The sequence below is a fragment of the Amblyraja radiata genome, chromosome 35, assembly GCF_010909765.2.
Source record: "Amblyraja radiata isolate CabotCenter1 chromosome 35, sAmbRad1.1.pri, whole genome shotgun sequence".
In the NCBI taxonomy this organism is placed as follows: Eukaryota; Metazoa; Chordata; class Chondrichthyes; order Rajiformes; family Rajidae; genus Amblyraja; species Amblyraja radiata.
Genome location: NC_045990.1, coordinates 15,085,959 through 15,101,257, shown reverse-complemented (window position 1 = coordinate 15,101,257; position 15,299 = coordinate 15,085,959). Strand labels below are relative to the sequence as shown.

The window sequence follows — 15,299 nt, the reverse complement described above, 5'->3', positions numbered from 1 at the left end:
TGTGTGTTCATCTGTGTGTGTGTCTCCCTGTGTGCGTCTCCTTGTGTGTGTGTGTGTGTGTGTGTGTGTGTGTGTGTGTGTGTGTGTGTGTGTGTGTGTGTGTGTGTGTGTGTCTGTCTGTGTGTCTCCCTGTGTGTGTGTGTGTGTGTGTGTGTGTGTGTGTGTGTGTGCGTGGCTGTGTGTGTGTGTGTGTGGGGGTGGGGGGGGGGTGGGGGGGGGGGTGGGGGTGTGTGTGTGCGTGGCTGTGTGTGTGTGTGTGTGTGTGTCTTCCTTTGTGTATGTGTCTCCCTGTGTGTGTGTTGTCACATCCTGGCCTTAGACAGGGCTGCCAACTCTCACGCTTTAGAAACATAGAAACATAGAAATTAGGTGCAGGAGTAGGCCATTCGGCCCTTCGAGCCTGCACCGCCATTCAATATGATCATGTCTGATCATCCAACTCAGTATCCCGTACCTGCCTTCTCTCCATACCCTCTGATCCCCTTAGCCACAAGGGCCACATCTAACTCCCTCTTAAATATAGCCAATGAACTGGCCTCGACTATCCTCTGTGGCAGGGAGTTCCAGAGATTCACCACTCTCTGTGTGAAAAAAGTTCTTCTCATCTCGGTTTTAAAGGATTTCCCCCTTATCCTTAAGCTGTGACCCCTTGTCCTGGACTTCCCCAACATCGGGAGCAATCTTCCTGCATCTAGCCTGTCCAACCCCTTAAGAATTTTGTAAGTTTCTATAAGATCCCCTCTCAATCTCCTAAATTCTAGAGAGTATAAACCAAGTCTATCCAGTCTTTCTTCATAAGACAGTCCTGACATCCCAGGAATCAGTCTGGTGAACCTTCTCTGCACTCCCTCTATGGCAATAATGTCCTTCCTCAGATTTGGAGACCAAAACTGTACGCAATACTCCAGGTGTGGTCTCACCAAGACCCTGTACAACTGCAGTAGAACCTCCCTGCTCCTATACTCAAATCCTTTTGCTATGAAAGCTAACATACCATTCGCTTTCTTCACTGCCTGCTGCACCTGCATGCCCACTTTCAATGACTGGTGTACCATGACACCCAGGTCTCGCTGCATCTCCCCTTTTCCTAGTCGGCCACCATTTAGATAATAGTCTGCTTTCCTGTTTTTGCCACCAAAATGGATAATGGATAACCTCACATTTATTTTTGAGCGTGAGAGTCACGCATTTCAGCCAATTCTCACGCTGATGACAGAATTCTCTTTTCAATTCGTTTTCGCGGTGTCGGGGCAGGCGAGCCGACCCGAGAACTGCAGCCAGTCCCTGGGACGCGAGCTGATCTGGGAAAGGCAGCCAGTCCCTGTGCATGCAGAATGCCAACTTGATCATTATGGATAAATTGGAGGGCAGAGGAGGAACAGGGTGTGAGAGCAGGGGCTGGTTCTGTAGGTGTGGCATCAGGCTGTTGCAGACAGCGCAGGCTTGAACTATCTCACGCACAAATTCGGTCATTCCGGGTTCGAATCCCACTTCTGACACCATGTTGAGTGTTTCAAACATACTCACTGGACTGGTATAACAGTATTTATTGAATAACGCATACAACACACTACAGCATGTTACATCGACTGGATGGCAGCACAGACTGGCAGCACATGTAGGGTTGGGATTCTATGAATAGTGTGGTCGTAGGTGGAGCTTATAATAATAAAGCATTACATTGGCTTGTAAGTAAAGTAACCAATCTACAACCAACATCTCATACAACTGTAACATGACCTCCCAACTTCTATACTCAATACTCTGAGGTTGCAGGTGGTTGCCGGAGGTTGCAGGTAGTGGAAGCAGGTAAGGAGACTGACAGAAACCTCCGGGAACCGCACGGAAACCTTGTGTGGGGCACAAAGTCTCCAGAGGTTTCCGTTCAGGTTTCCTAAGTGGGACAGGGGCATTAGATTGAGCTCATAACATAGCGGAGTCAGGGGATTTGGGGAGAAGGCAGGAACGGGGTACTGATTGTGGATGATCAGCCATGATTACATTGAATGGCAGTGCTGGCTCGAAGGGCCAAATGGCCTACTCCTGCACTTATTGTCTATTGTGGGACAAACAGCATCTCTGGAGAGAAGGAATGGGTGACGTTTTGGGTCGAGACCCTTCTTCAGACTCTGATTTAGATGACTTAGATGGGTCCTGTTGGTCGGCATGAGCGAGTTGGGTACAGGGGCCTGTTTCCCTCATGTATGACTATGACTATGACTTTTTGGCCACAAGGGGCGCCGCATGATGGCAGCCTCTGCCCACAGTGTCTGTTTTTCCATCTTTTTTTAATTATCAGTGTCTAAAAAGTATGTTGCGGAGGTTTTTTTAGTATATCTATGTGGGGGAGGGGGGGGGGGGTAGTGTAAGGGGGAAGCTGGAGGAATGACGAGGTGAAAGTTGTTTAGGAATGTAGATGGAGGGGGGGAGAGATAGGTGGAAGGTCAGCCAGGGATCAGGGGAGCGGGGTGAGGTTTTTTTGGGGGGGGGGAGATTGTAGAAGAAGGATTTCAACCCGAAGCATCACTTATTCCTTTTCTCCAAAGATGGTGGGGCGAGGGGTGTGGGTGCGGGTGTGTGGGGAGGAGGGATGTGTGGGTGGGGGTTTGTGGCGGGGAGGGGTGTGGGGGAGGAGTTTAAGTGGACGGGCGGGTTGTGGGCGGAAAGAGCTTGGCGAAAAGACGGGGAAGAGCCATGGGGGGGGGGGGGACCACTTGGCAGGGAGGCAGGAGCCAGCAAGGAGGATCGATCTGCGCATGGGCGGTGTTTGGAATTTTTAAACCTCGCTACCTTTTACATTAGACCACCAATCGGAACAAAACCTGTTGCACTCACAGCACAGGAGAACGGTGAGTGAGCTGGCGACAAAACGTAGCGCTGTCTTGTAATGTTTTTGCGCAAAGAGTAAAACCACGCAAACCGGAAGATAACAAGATCAGAGTTTTAGTTATGTATAGATTTGAGTAACTGTAGGGAAAGATGAACCGAACGGCAACTGTCCCCAATAGCACAATGGACCAATGTTCATCATCTGTGATTTGTCTTTGGTTTCTGGGTTTGAATGAATTATTTTCCGGGGTTTTTTTTAAGCTTTGTTCAATTTACAGATACAGTGTGGAAACAGGACCTTCGGCCCACAGAGTCCGTGCGAACCAGCGACCCCCGCACACCAACTGTATCTTGCACAAAGTAGATACAATTTACAATTTTTACCAAGCCAATTAATCTACAAACCTGCACGTCTTTGGAGCGTGGGAGGAAACCGGAGCAGCTGGAGAGAACCCACGCAGGTCACGGGGGGAAGGTACAAACTCCGTACAGGCCGGGATTGAACTTGGGTCACTGGCGCTGTGAGGCAGTAACTCTGCCGCTGTGCCACCATTGCACATGTTTAATTCTGGGGCTCAGCCGCTTCTTGTTATCTTCTGCAAATATTGGCAAGGGGTTCCCTGAAAATGGTTAGCTGAATCCCTCGCCTGGGATCAATGCTCTAACCGCAGCCTGCGTTTTTCACCATCGAGGAGCTTGCAGTTTCGGTTGGAGAACGATGTCGGGAAGCAGAAAACCAAACGACGCAGAAAACCAGCCCTGACCAGGGGTCCGATCGCCCGGCGCGGGGAAGCTGAGAACCCCCCCAATGCGGGAGCGTGCTTGCCCCGACGAGACGGCCCAAACGCCGCCGGCTACGGGAGTAAGATCGCCCCGTCAACGGAAGGTTCGAGGCCCCCGACCGGGGAGAATAAAGAAGGGAAGCGATTGAACTTTTTTTCGCCTTCCATCACAGTGAGGAATGTGGAGGAGTCACTGTGGTGGATGTTTATGTTTAAATGTATTTTGTGTGTTCTGTTGCTTTTTATTGGTATGACTGTATGGCAAATCAAATTCCTCGTATGTTGCAAAACATACTTGGCTAATAAAATACGATTCTGATTCTGATTATTATGAATGGCAGAAGGTAATATGTGTACTGGGCCTATGGACATTCTGTCAAGTGGTAATGTGGTTGTCACCATCACGGGTTGCCACCACAACACCACAAACCACCACGGAATCCACAGTGAAGGATTCTCTCTGATACTGGGCCTGATATCTAAACCCGAGATGTCGAGATAATGATAATCTAAACCCGAGATGTCGAGAGAGTGATACAGCGCTCAAGGAAGTCTTGGACCACATGAAGGAGGTTTGGGCAGCTTACGTACAGAAACCTGTACGTCTTTGGAGTGAGGAAGGATAGCGGGTAAAACCCATGCGATCGCAGGAAGTACGTACAAACTCCATATAGACAGCACCTGTAGTCAGGATCGAACCCAGGTCTCCTGGCGCGGTGAGGCAGCAACTATACATGCAAAGGGACTGGTGCAGGATTCCCAAAAAAGGTAATCTTCAAGTCGCAAAGAAAGCAAAATCAATGCTTGCATGTATTTCAGGATGGCTTGTGTACAAAAACAGGGATGTAATGCTGAGGCTCTATAAGGCCACATTTTGAATATTGTAAGCAATTTGGGCACCATATCTGAGGAAAGATGTGCTGGCTCTAGAAATGGTCCAGAGGAGGTTGACAAGAATGATCCCTGGAATGAGTGGGTTAATTAACCTATAATGAGCGTTTGTCGGCAATGGGCCTGTACTCGCTGGTGTTTAGAAGAATGAGGGGGAACCTCATTGAAACATACAGAATAGTGAAAGGCCTGGAAGGAGTGGATGCGGAGAGGATGTTTCCACTAGTGGGAGAGTCCAGGGCCAGAGGTCACAACCTCAGAATTAAAGCATGTCCTTTTAGGAAAGAGATGAGGAGAAATATCTTTCATCAGAGGGTGCAGAATCTGTGGAACACATTGCCACAGATGGCTGGGGAGGCAAGTCATTAGGTATTTTTAAGGTGCAGATTGACAAAGTTCTTTATTAGTACGGGTGCCAGGGGTTATGGGGATGGCAGGAAAAGGTGGTTGAGCCATGATTGAACGGCAGTGTAGACTTGATGGGCCGAATGGCCTAATTCTGCTCCTATGAGGTACATCGAGAATCCTGACCATGCGCAGTAGGTCAGCCACTACAGGCCAGTGAACCTTTGTTAGGACATCAGGGCAATGGCCTGAAACGTTAGCTCTCTTCCCCTCTCCTCAGATTCAGACTGATTTTTAGTTCTTCCACAGTTCCTAATGCTCCTGACTATCCCACGAATTAGTGCCAGAGGCTGCGACTGGCAGCATGCGTTACTTATCCGAGAATGTATCGAAGAGGGATTCTCAACACAGTACATGCATAGTCCAATGAAAGGAGGGAACAACACTGGACCTTTAGTGCTAGTTTTGAGATACAGCGTGGAAACAGGCCCTTCGGCCCACTGGGTCCGCTCCAACCAACACTCGTTCTATCTTACATGCTAGGGACAATTTACTGAAGGCATTTAACCTACCTACCTGCCTGCATTTGGAGTGTGGGAGGAAACCTTTCCACCCAGAGAGTTGTGAATCTGTGGAATTCTCTGCCACAGAAGGCAGTGGAGGCCAATTCACTGGATGTTTTCAAGAGAGAGTTAGATTTAGCTCTTAAGGCTAATGGAATCAAGGGATATGGGGAGAAAGCAGGAACGGGGTACTGATTTTGGATGATCAGCCATGATCATATTGAAAGGCGGTGCTGGTTCGAAGGGCCGAATGGCCTACTCCTGCACCTATTTCTATGTTTCTCTGTCTATGTTTTACCCGGAGAAAACTCACGTGTTCATAGAGAGAACATACAAACCCCGTACAGACAGCACCCCAGTCAGAATCAAACCCGGGTCTCCACCGCTGTGAGACAGCAACTCTACCGCTGCACCACCTTGTGTTGGGAAACGGCCCCGGCCAGGGGGCTGGTGTTTCTGCAGGACCGCATTTAAGGAAGAGTGTTCACAACTCGGTCAGCACGGTAGAGTTGCTGCCTCACTGCGACAGAGACCCGGGTTCAATCCTGACTACGGGTGCTTCTGCAGTTGTATAGGGCTCTGGCGAGACCACATCTGGAGTATTGTGTACAGTTTTGGTCTCCTAATTTGAGTAAGGACATCCTTGTGATTGAGGCAGTGCAGCGTAGGTTCACGAGATTAATCCCTGGGATGTCATATGAGGAAAGATTGAAAAGACTAGGCTTGTATTCACTGGAGTTTAGAAGGATGAGGGGGTTCTTATAGAAACATATAACATTATAAAAGGACTGGTCAAGCTAGATGCAGGAACATGTTTTCCCAATGTTGGGTGAGTCCAGAAACAGGGGCCACAGATCTTAGAATAAAGGGAGGGTCATTTAAGACTGAGGTGAGAAAAAACCTTTTCGCCCAGAGAGTTGTGAATTAATGGAATTCCCTGCCACAGAGGGCAGTGGAGGCCAAGTCACTGGATGGATTTAAGAGAGAGTTAGATAGAGCTCCAGGGGCTAGTGGTGTCAAGGGATATGGGGAGAAGGCAGGCACGGGTTATTGATAGGGGACGATCAGCCATGATCACAATAACCATATAACCATATAACCATATAACAATTACAGCACGGAAACAGGCCATCTCGACCCTTCTAGTCCGTGCCGAACACATAATCTCCCCTAGTCCCATATACCTGCGCTCAGACCATAACCCTCCATTCCTTTCCCATCCATATAACTATCCAATTTATGGCGGTGCTGGCTCGAAGGGCCGAATGGCCTCCTCCTGCACCTATTTTCTATGTTTCTACATGCTTCTATGCTGTCTGCGCGGAATTTGTCTGTTCTCCCTGTAACCACGTGGGTTTTCTCTGGGTGCTCCGGTTTCCTCCCACACTCCAAAGACGTGCGGATTTGTAGGTTAATATGCTTCGGTACAAAATTGTAAATTGCCCCTAGTGTGTAGGATAGTGGGAGCGTGTGGGGATCGCTGGTCGGCGAGATCTCGATGGGCCAAATGGCACCTTTCTCTAAAACTAAAATCTAAACAAAACTTCTACATTTTAAGAAAGTTATGAGTATGTACATAGACGTACATTCCAAAGACTTACAGGTTTGCAGGTTAATTGGCTTGGGTTTGTGTACTTGGTATAAGTGTAAATTGTCCCTAGTGTGTGTAGGATAGTGTTAGTGTGCGGGGATCACTGGTCGGCGCGGACTCGGTGGGCCGAAGGGCCTGTTTATGTGCTGTATCCCTAAACTAAACACTCTGCGGGTCAGGGAGAGAAAGAGAGCGACGTTTTGGGTCAATGTCCCTTCCTTCGAACTTCTGAGAACGTCAGACATTGAGGATCTCAGTCAGAAAACACCACGTCAAGACTGAAAGACAGCTTCTTCCAACGAGCGGTAGCTCGACATAACAGCCGCACTACGAGTGATCCCGAGTTTAAAACAAATCAAACTCGTGGTAATTACGTAGAATTAACTAGCGGGAACGTCGGAACTCGTAACGCTAACGGCAGGTACTCGGGAAACTTGCTAACTCGTGAAAATCTTTCAACATGATGAAAGATTTCCACAAGTCAAATTTCCTCTTGAAGTAAAAATGTAAAACCCGCTGTAAGAACGTAGTAGCCCGTGAGTTTACCGTAGCGACTCGCGAGTCTACCGTGGGCACTCTTTACTCAGCGGGACAGGGAACATCTCTGGAGAGAAGGAATGGGTGACAGATTCAGATTCAGATTCAATCCTTATTGACGGGATGACATTTCCAAATTTCTGCTGCGTCTTTGCGTTACTCCAGCGTTCACTTTTTGTCAACCAGCATCTGCACTTTCTTGATTTATTTAAAACTCGGGATCACTGGTGGGTGGACTCGCACCGTTAGACAGGGCCATTAGATATTTACATGTGCCGAACATTAGCTGCCCCTTTTTACTCTTGCACTTCATTTTTGACATTTTTTAATTATAATGTTTGTATTATTGTCTGCTGTATATCGTACTTTTACCATATGGGAGCAAGGCGCCGAGTCAAATTCCTTGTATATGTACATAATTGGCCAACAAATTGATTCATGATAAAATGTTCAAGAAGGAACTGCAGATGCTGGAAAATCGAAGGTCGATAAAATTGCTGGAGAAACTCAGCGGGTGCAGCAGCATCTATAGAGCGAAGGAAATAGGCAGCATTTCGTGCCGAAACGTTGCCTATTTCCTTCGCTCCATAGATGCTGCCGCACCCGCTGAGTTTCTCCAGCAATTTTGTCTAAATTGATTCCTGATCTGATCCGATTGAGAAGTTAACTCGATGTCTCATTTCACAAGTGCCGACTGGCTGGCTGAGTGAGGTGTTGGGGCTTTGTTGGTTTAATTTTAGATTTCCACCAGCTACGGGGCTTTCTTTTTCTACACTTTCGGTAAAGGGTGAAGTGTTTGCTGGTAAACTGGTGTTTCTCCTGAGTGGTCTCTTGTGTTTATCCGGTGGATGGAAGCGCCTTATCTGTGTCCGCGCTGCCCAACGTTCCTGTGTCTGTGTGTGGGTGTGGGTGTGTCTGTGTGTGTGTGTGTGTCTGTGTGTGTGTGTCTGTGGGTGTGTGGGTGTGGGTGTGTCTGTGGGTGTGTGTGTGTGTGTGTGTGTCTGTGTCTCTGTGTGTGTGTGTGTGTGTGTGTGTGCGTCTGTGTGTGTGTGTGTGTGTCTGTGTGTGTGTGTGTGTCTGTGTGTGCGTGTCTGTGTCTGTGTGTGTGTCTGTGTGTGTGTGTGGGTGTGCGTGTGTGTGCGTGTCTGGGTTTGTGTGTGTGTGTGTCTGTGCCTGTGTGTCTGTCTGTCTGTGTGTGTGTGTGTGTGTGTGTGTGTGTCTGTGTGCGTATGCGTGTGCGTGTGTGTGTGTGTCTGTGTGCGTGTGTGTGTGTCTGTGTGCGTGTGTGTGCGTCTGTGTGCGTGTGTGTGCGTCTGTGTGTGTGTATGTCTGTGGGTGTGTGTGTGTCTGTGGGTGTGTGTGTCTGCGTGTGTCTGTCTGTCTGCGTGTGTCTGTCTGTCTGCGTGTGTCTGTCTGTCTACCTGTGTCTGTCTGTCTGTGTGTGTCCGTGTGTGTCTTAAACCCTCTGGATCACACTTTATGATGAATTAATAATGGTGCAGTCCAGGTATGTCCCTTATTCCCTCCGACCACCGGTGGAATTCCACCTCCACCCAGCACCCCGGGATACACAAAGAAAGAGGTTTAGTTTAGAGATTACAGGCCCTTTGGCCCACCGAGTCGACCAGCTATCCCCGCACATTAACATTGCCCTACACACACTAGGGACAATTTAGAATTATACCCAGCCAATATACCCAGCCTACAAACCTGTAGGTCTTTGGAGTGTGGGAGGAAACTGAAGCACCCGGAGAAAACCCGCACGGTCGCGGGGAGGAGTATGTACAAACTCCGTACAGGCAGCACCCATAATCAGAATCGAACCCGGGTCTCTGTCTCTGCCAGGCAGCAACTATATCGCTGCGCCACCGTGCCAGTGGTGTAGAGGATGTTTCCACTAGTGGGAGAGTCTAGGACCAGAGGGCATGGGCTCAGAAATAAAATATAATATTTTCTGAAAGGAGGCCAGAAGAAATGTATTTAGTCAGAGGGTGGTGCTGGGTGGTTGATGAACAGCAGGGACTCGGTGGGCTGAAGGGCCTATGACCATGCTCTAGGGCTGCGATTCCAAATCCAAACCTGGATCGACCTTGACGGCTCGATTCCTATCATGTCTGCCTGCTATTATACTACGTCTGAGTGAGCTGATGAATGCTACAGAGTGATACAGTGTGGAAACAGGCCCCTCGGCCCAACGTGCCCACACCGGCCAACATGTCCCACCTACACTAGTCCAACCTACCTGCGTTTGGCCCGACACCTCCAAACCTGTCCTATCCATGTACCCGTCTAATTGTTTCTTAAACATTGCAATAGTCCCTGCCTCAACTAACTCCTCTGGCAGCTTGTTCCATACACCCTCCAGCCTCCGTGTAAAACAAGTTACCCCTCTGGTTCATATTCAACCTTTCCCCCCTCACCTTCAACTTATGTCCTCTGGTCCTCGATTCCCCTACTCCGAACAAAAGATTCTGTGTGTTTACCCGATCTATTCCTCTCATGATTTTATTCATGGAACTAAATTAAAATGTTATATCTCTCTATTAGGAAAGGTTTAGAGGGATAAGGGCCAAACATGGGCAAGTGGGACTAGTGTAGATGGGGCATATTGGTTGGCATGAACGAGCAGGGTGGAAAGGCCTGTTTCTGTGCACTATGACCAAGACCATGCATTTTTAAATATTCCATACAGTAGCACCATTACATATGTGGTATAACAATATTCAGACTAAATACTGCAACTGTTTCATTTTGTTTGACTTTAACTAATCATTAGGTCAACAAGTTGACATTTACTTGCTGTTTATTATTTGTTCGATAAAATGCGGCTCTTAAATTAAATTGTTTGGTTTGAAGCGTCGGCGGTCGACGGGTAACCTGATAGAAATGTATTCAATTGTGAAAGGCGTACATACTGTAGACAGGCAGATAGGCAGACAGACAGGGGAAAATAAGTGTTTAAGAAGGAACTGCAGATGCTGGAAAATCGAAGGTACACAAAAAAGCTGGAGAAACTTGAAGGGCCGTGGGCCTGTTTCCGTGCTGTAATTGTTATATGGTTATATGCCGTTAGGAAGGAGATGAGGAGGAATTTATTTAGTCAGAGGGTGGTGAATCTGTGGAGTTTTTTGCCACAGATGCTGTGGAGGCCAAGTCAATGGATATATTTAAGGGATAGATAGATAGATAGATAGATAGATAGATAGATAGATAGATAGATAGATAGATAGATAGATAGATAGATAGATAGAGAGAGATTCTTGGAATAGTGCGGGTGTCAGGGGTTATGGGGAGAAGGCAGGAGAATGGGGTTGAGAGGGAGAGATAGATCAGCCATGATTGAATGGTGGAGTAGACTTGATGGGCCGAATGGCCTCATTCTGTTCCTAGATCTTATGAACCTTTTCCAAGCTGAGAACGTCAAATATTAGAAGATAGACAAAAATGCTGGAGAAACTCAGCGGGTGAGGCAGCATCTATGGAGCGAAGGCGAAGGTCGAGACCCTTCTTCAGACTGACAGAGGTTTAAAGGGAGGGGAGAGGGGGGGGGGGGAGATGTGCGGCTTAAAGGAGATGTGCGGGCAAGTTTTTCTACACTGGTGGGCGCCTAGAACATGCTGCCGGGGGTGGTGGTGGAGGCAGATGCAGTAGTGGTGTTTAAGAGGCTTTAGGATAGATACACGGGTATGCAGGGTATGCAGGGAATGGATCATGTGCAGGCAGAGAGGAGAGTTGGTTTTTCCATCGTGGTCGGCACAGACATTGTGGGCCGAACGGACAGTTCCTGTGCTGGACTGTTCTATGTTCTGAAAGCCGTTTCAGTTTTTACCCCCGCGTTGCTGCTTTTCGATTAATAGGAGCAATAACCAGCGTGTGCTGGAAGGAAGTGCAGATGCTGGTTTACACCGAAGATAGACACTAAATGCTGGAATAACTCAGCGGGAAACCCCATCTCGGCACCCGGCTTGGGAGCCGCACATTTAACCCTTTCCCAACCAGAATGACACCAGCTCCTCTGGAGCCCCAGCTCCCTCCAGGACTCTGTGCAAAGTGTCAGCGTTGCATCCCGTTCATACGTTTTCCAATTCATCTTTAGTAACAGCCACTCTGTGCATCTTTTGCTACAATTCCTACAACTAGCGTTTACACAGACCCGCTGAATTTGTGGTAATCCCCTTCCCCAGAGTTTGGAAACTTTAAAATTATATGTTCATCAGCTCATAAATTCGAGGAGCAGAATTGGGCTAATCTACCCCACCATTCAATCTTGGCCGATCTATCTTTCCCTCTCAACCCCATTCTCCTGCCTTCTCCCCACAACCCCTGACACCTGTAATAATCAAAATATCAATTATTTAACGGGGGATTTCATCGGCAGCTTTAGTTAAGAAAAAATAATTCATTGCTGTCCAAACAAACGTGATAAATCCGAAAACAGAATTGCTCTCCCATCTCTTCACGCTGTTTAAATAATTTCCATAATTCCGTTCTTAATGTTATTATAATCGCTATAGAATCGCTTAGCAGGCGGATCTGGTAAATGACGACCTCCGACTGTGTGGATAAATCTGTGAAATTGATCCAATTTAGTTTATTCGAGCCTTAATAGGATTGCATACGATTCAGACCCGCAACCGCTGAAACTAACCGGCGATTCCGTTTCAAACCGATTTTGTTCTGAAGAAAACAAATTCACCCTGCTTAAAATAACACACCGTCACGCATGGCTGTGTTCTGCTTATAACTAACACCAAAATAAATCCAGCTAAACAATAGCTGCCATTTAGTTCAGAACACAAAACTAAAATGCTGAAGAAATTGTAAATTAAACAAATCCCACACATATGTGTTTATTAGCGGCAGCGGTTATTGACATTATAGTGTTCCAATATCACCCCAAAACTCACAACAGTCATTTTCAAAAATAAATAATTATCTAACACACACCCATTACTTTGACTTGTTTCACTTTAATCCTTTTCCTTGGTACATTTTCGCCCTTCAGAATGGAACGAAGATAGACACAAAATGCTGAAATTTAACAGTATTTTCAACCCATTTTTTGTTCTCGCTTTTAACTGGATATTTTGCTGTGATTTATACACATCTAAAGATCTATTTTCTTTTTTTGGTCACTTTAAAAATCGCCCTTACAGTTTTCACCCAGTCTGGTGGGTTGGAGACTGCCTCTCTATGTAAACTGTGGCTGAGTCCCACCACATTCCCCATCAGTGCTGGTATGAAAGGTAACGCTGGCCTTACCCGCTGAGCGCCGCAGACATCTGAACGGAGCCATTTTCTGCCACCTCCATTCGTCGACGTTTGGCTCTTTAAAAAGTTTTTTTTTTTTCCCCGAGTGCCTTGTTGATGCAGATTTCCTTTTTAAGCCGGGGAAGGATGCAGCTTTGCAAGGTGCAGGCGCGGATAAGCACTCAAACAAATGTGCCAAACCCTGATAAGGAAGAAGCCACAACCGAGACCCGGCCAATCTTCCCTATTGGCCCTTCCATTGAAACAGTTGAGGAAGCGATTTCATAGGAATAACTTCGCCGCCCAAAGCTTTTCTCTGTTTCTGGTTGAAAAAAAACCCTTTGGGTCCATGAGACATTGTTTGGCCTGCGTTTCCATGTTCCAATATTTATAGACTTTTATTGTTTCGTAATCACCATGGAAAGTGAAAAGAGAAAGGCCATTTCTCCACACGAACTTCCCCAGATTTCACATTAATTTCCAAATGTAATTCCCCATCAATTGCAGCGATTTTAATTTCCAAGGAAAAGGGATAATTTCAAATTGCATAATTGACTGAATTTAACACAGAAATAGGGTGAAAACACAAAGCAGACCAGGCCGTGTTCAGATTAACTGGAACTGGAGATATACACAAAATGCTGGAGTAACTCAACAGGTCAGGCAGCATCTCTGGAGGAAAGGAATGGGTGATGTTTCGGGTCGGGATCCTTCTTCAGGCACTTTGTGTCAATCATTGGCACAAACCAGCATCTGCAGTTCTTAGTTTCTACAAGGAACTGCAGATGCTGGAATCGTGAGTAAAAGACACAAAGTGCTGGAGTAACTCAGCAGGTCAGGCAGCATCTCTGGAAAAGACTTTCAGTCTGAAGAAGGCCCTCGACCCCAAACATCACCCATTCCATCTCTCCAAAGATGCTGCCTGTCCCGCTGAGTTACTCCAGCATTTTGTGTGTATCTTCGGTATAAGCCAGCATCTGCAGTTCCTTCCTACACATCTCTGGAGGACGTGGATAGGTGTTGTTTCAGGTTGGGAAACATATAAGATTGTTAAGGGCTTGGACACACTAGAGGCAGGAAACATGTTCCCGATGTTGGGGGAGTCCAGAACTAGGGGCCACAGTTTAAGAATAAGGACTAGGTCATTTAGAACGGAGACAATGAACCACTTTTTCTCACAGAGAGTGGTGAGTCTGTGGAATTCTCTGCCTCAGAGGGCGGTGGAGGCAGGTTCCATGGATGCTTTCAAGAGAGAACTAGATAGGGCTTTTAAAAATAGCAGAGTTAGGGGATATGGGGAGAAAGCAGGAACGGGGTACTGATTGGGGATGATCAGCCATGATTACATTGAATGGCGGTGCTGGCTCAAAGGGCCAAATAGCCTACTCCTGTACCTATTGTCTATTGTCTATTGTCTATTGAACCTTCAGACTGATGATGAGAGTAGGTGGGACAAAGTTGGAAGAGAGGGGGTGGGGTGGGGTGGGGGGGACAAAGCCTGCCAAGTGATGGTTCAGTGAAAGATTTTATTTCCAGAGAAAAGGCAAGAAATAGATTGGCATCAATTCAAGTTCATTAGTTCATTCGTACTAGGCGCAGATTTAGGCCATTCGGCCCAGTAAGTCTATTACGTCATTTAATAGCAAGATTAAACGAGAACTTACCGGTTTGAATTTTGATCTGTATTTTATGAGGAGTTACGATGAGGGATTACGTGAAGAAGCCCGCCAGGCGCATGCGTGTCATTCTTCAAAGCAGCGGTGTGGAATCACAGATAACTGTAATGACTAAACATAGTAAGATTAGAGAAGAGGTACCAGTTAAGTATATGATCTGGGTGGGAGCGGTGGGCACGTAATCCCTCATCGTAACTCCTCATAAAATACAGATCAAACTTCAAACTGGTAAGTTCTCGTTTAATCTTACTATTTTACTTCGGAGTCACGTGAGTGACTACGTGAAGATTTTAAAGCTCTGTGATTTCATGCCGTGGAACGAGTCCATGCATCACGTCTGCCTTGACTGTTGGGAGGATTGTGTTAACATAATTTGGACATGAATTCGACATTGAAATCATAAAATTTTTAACACAAGTTTATAACCCCTTTATATGGGTTTAAATTAATTTACAGAACTTAAATTGTTTCTGCAAATGTTCCAGGTTTCATTGCTGCTTTATTACAAATAATTGAATGTTTTTCCCCTCCAGACCATCCTGCTGCCTTGAAGATTTGGTCCATTGGTACATCCAATTGTATCGCTGCCGATGTAGCTGCAGCCCTGGTGGAAAGAGATTTTTTAAATTTTAGTATCCACCCCAGCCTGTGTTTAGCAACTGTTTCAGCCATCTTGAGATGGTCTGGACCGTCACTCTTGGTGTGGTTGCTAGTGGCTGATAAAAAATGTGCCTTTTCATTGCCTCTTAGGATATTCGTTTTCTCCATGTGTAACGACAGATGTTTTATTATACACAGACGGTCATCTGTTGGGTATGACCTAATTGTATATAGA

At 46.7% G+C, this 15,299-nt stretch overlaps 1 protein-coding gene across 1 annotated transcript in view; it reads right to left on the bottom strand.

Moving 5' to 3' along the window:
* lyl1 (LYL1 basic helix-loop-helix family member) overlaps positions 1-12,978 on the bottom strand; it is a 32,085-nt gene extending 19,107 nt beyond the window's left edge. The window contains exon 1 of the mRNA XM_033050988.1: positions 12,801-12,978. The gene's annotated coding sequence lies outside the window, so the exon portion shown is untranslated. The remainder of the gene's footprint in view (positions 1-12,800) is intronic.
* Positions 12,979-15,299: the final 2,321 nt, after the last annotated feature.